General features: G+C 40.1%; 1 pseudogene; it reads right to left on the reverse strand.

The window, feature by feature from the left end:
• Window positions 1-1195: 1195 nt before the first annotated feature.
• Window positions 1196-1296, reverse strand: LOC138431569 (U6 spliceosomal RNA; annotated as a pseudogene).
• Window positions 1297-3681: the final 2385 nt, after the last annotated feature.

Consider the following 3681-nt stretch of genomic DNA (forward strand, 5'->3'; position numbering starts at 1 on the left):
GAGATCAAACAAGTAAATCCTAAAGGATATCAGTCCTGAATATTCATTGGGAAGACTGATACTGAAACTCCAAAACTTTGGCCACCTGATGGGAAGAACTGACTCATTGTCAAAGACCCTGATGCTGGGAAAGACTGAAGACAGGAAGAGAAGGGAAAGACAGAAGATGAGATGGTTAGATGGCATCACTGACTTGATGGACATGAGATTGAGCAAGCTCCAGGAGTTGGTGATGCCAGGGAAGCCTGGCATGCTGCAGTCCATGGGGCCACAAAGAGTTGAACATGACAGCAACTGATCTGAAATGACTGAGATGATCATATGGTTTCATTCTACAGTTTGCTAATATGATGTATCACATTGATTGATATGCACATGTTAAAAAATCCTTGGATCTCTGATTAAAACCCTCTTGATTAGAGTGTACAATCCTTTTAACATGTTGTTGGAGTCAGTCTGTAGTATTTTGTTAAGGATTTTTGCTTCTACATTTATCTGTCCTTTTCTTTTGCTGATATCTTTGTCTGGTTTTGATATTAGAGTTATGGTGGCCTCATAGAATGAGCTTGGGAGTGTTCCTTTCTCTGCTATTTTTTGGAAAGATTTGAAAGGATAGTGTCAACTCTTTTCTAAATGTTTGATAGAATTCAACGTGATGCTATCTTGTCCTGGAGTTTTGTTTGTTGGGAGTTTTCATTCATAGTTTCAATTTTAGTACTCGTTACTGAATTGTTCATGTTTTCTGTTTCTTACCAATTCTGTCTTGGAAAATTGTACTTTTCTAAGAATTTGCTCATTTATCTATGTTTTCTGGTTTATTGACATGTAGTTGCTTGTAGTAGTCTCTTATGATCTTTTGCATTTCTGTGGTGTCCATTGTAACTTCTTTTTCATTTCTAATTTTATTGATTTGACCTCACTTCCTTCTCCCCCACCCCACAGCCCTTGGTGAGTCTCACTAAAGGTTTATCAGTTTCGTTTATCTTCTGGAAGAATCAGCTTTCAAGTTTTATTTATCTTCACTATTTTTTTCTGGAACTCTATTTCGTTCTACTTTCAAGTTTTGATTTCTCTCCTACTAATTTTAGGTTTTATTTGTTCTTTCTCTAGTTGCTTTAGGTTTAAGGGTAAGTTGCTTGAAATTTTTCTTGTTTCTTGAGGTAAGATTGTATTTCTATAAGCTTCCTTCTTTAGTTTAAAAATATGAAGCTTCATGAATGTGCATGTCATTCTTGCACAGGGTTCATGCTAGTCTTCTGTATTGTTCCAGTTTTAATATATGTGCCCTTGAAGCAAGTATAAGTTTTACAAGCTCATTTTAAACAACTGTTTAGAGTTAACAATTTATTTTTCAAAAAATTTTATTCCACAATGGTTTGCAACATTTCTTGGGTTCTTTATTCAGGCTAATTTTTGGTTTTATTTAGATAATTTGTTTTATAAAGGGTGTTACATGGTACATTCTTTGAGTTTCTGAATGTTCAAATATGGACTATTTTGCCCTCATTGGAGAAGAAAATTTGCTTAAATAAAATATTTTAGGATGATGTCAGTACCTTAAATTCCTGAATATTTCCCAACAGCATTGCACTAGAGGTATTTGAAGCAAGTGTCTTCTCATCTTTCATAAGAACCCAGAATTTTGTCTAATACTTTCAGGGGTTTTGTTTTTACATTATTTATTTATTTGGTCATGGAATTAATAATTAATGGAATTAATAATACCAAGATGAGACAGAATGCATAACTTTTAAAATAATTCTGATAATTAATTTTTGAGTTCTGTATGTAGAGTAAGCTGAACTTTTAGGTTAGATTTTGTTTTGTTTCTCCAAAAAAACTCTGTCTCTGAAATCTTAGTGTCTGGCAAATTTCTCAGCACCAGGTAGGCCATAACTAATGTCAATTGAATGAATAGATGTAAGCCAAACAATGGAGTGATGTTTCAACTGCCTTCAGGTTGCCATAGCAAACATCAATAAAAGAAACAAAAGTAAAGACTTGACTCAACAATTAATTCTCCTGTGGATACTCTAGGGAGAACAAGTAGGAAAAGTGAAAGGAGTGGGAAAGTAATGAGTCAGCAGAGAAAGGCAAGAAGACCAAGAAGAAGGGAAAAGGGAGCCAGGAGGCACACAAGAGGTGGAGACCGCAGAGGTATAATGGGTAGCGAAGCTGCAGGAAAGGCCACTGGGCATCACTGGTCACCTTCCATCATTTCTCACAGATAAGGACATTGAGAAACCAAGTGTGGACATGATTTATCTAAGGCCAAAAACCACTAAGTATTCCAACCAGGGCAAACTACAGACGTTGTCATAAGCCAGAACTGGGTGCAATAGAGGGCTTCCCTGGTGGCTCAGATGGTAAAGAATCTGCCTGCAATGCAGGAGATCCAGGTTTATTCCGTGGGTTGAGAAGATGTGCTGGAAAAGGAAATGGCAACCCAATCTAGTACTCTTGCCTGGAGAATTCCATGGACAGAAGAGGCTGGTGGGCTATGGTCAATGGGATCACAAAGAATCGGACACAACTGAGTGACTAACACCTCAGTGCAATAGAGATCAGGAGGTTGCAGACAGAAGCAGAAGAAAATATGGAAACTAGATAATGGGAGAAATGGAGAGCAAGTGAGAGATCATGTGGGAGGCCTATGACTGCTAGAATCTGTAGGGTTTCTCTGGCAGGCAAGAGGGCAGATGGAGAGGTTTGTGTGTTGGTGTGCCTAGGGAAGTCAGAAGAGAGGGAAAGAGGGTTGAGAGAGGAACCATTTCTGAGTTCTGAAGGCAGAACTCAGAACTCAGAAGGATGCCTGGGGAGACATCCTTCACCTAAGAGAGCTTCAATACTGCTCCTGTGGCTGGGCACTGCAGGGTGGAGAGGTTCTGGGGAGGACCTGGGGGAAGGGAGTAATGCACCTATAGGATGCCCTTGCAATCTGCACACCAGGCTAGTTCCAGGCAATGTATCCTCGGTGCAATCTCAGTTAATATCTCTGATTTGGAGAGAGGATTCTGACCCAGGGGGAGGGGGTTTGGGAATATGTGTAACCTGTGTAACCATCTCTGTCATTCCTCTCATAGGTGGGGCCATGTTCATCCAGTTATATGTTGCTGTTTAGTTGCTTTCAGTTCAGTTCAGTTCAGTCGCTCAGTCCTGTCTGACTCTGTAATCCCATGAATTGCAGCACACCAGGCCTCCCTGTCCATCACCACCTCCCAGAGTTCACTCAAACTCATGTCCATTGAGTGAGTGATGCCTTCCAGCCACTCATACTTTGTTGTCCCCTTTTCCTCCTGCTTCCAATCCCTCCCAGCATCAAAGTCTTATCCAATGAGTCAACTCTTCCCATGAGGTGGCCAAACTATTGGGGTTTCGGTTTTAGCATCAGTCCTTCCAAAGAACACCCAGGGTTGATCTCCTTTAGAATGGACTGCTTGGTTCTCCTTGCAGCCCAAAGGACTCTCAAGAGTCTTCTCCAACACCACAGTTCAAAAGCATCAATTCTTCAGCACACACCTTTCTTCACAGTCCAACTCTCACATCCATATATGACCACAGGAAAAACCATAGCCTTGACTAGACGGACCTTTGTTGGCAAAGTAATGTCTCTGCTTTTCAATATGCTATCTAGGTTGGTCATAACTTTCCTTCCAAGGAGTAAGTGTCTTTTAATTTCAT

This window comes from Ovis canadensis, chromosome 1, assembly GCF_042477335.2.
Source record: "Ovis canadensis isolate MfBH-ARS-UI-01 breed Bighorn chromosome 1, ARS-UI_OviCan_v2, whole genome shotgun sequence".
Classification (NCBI taxonomy): Eukaryota; Metazoa; Chordata; class Mammalia; order Artiodactyla; family Bovidae; genus Ovis; species Ovis canadensis.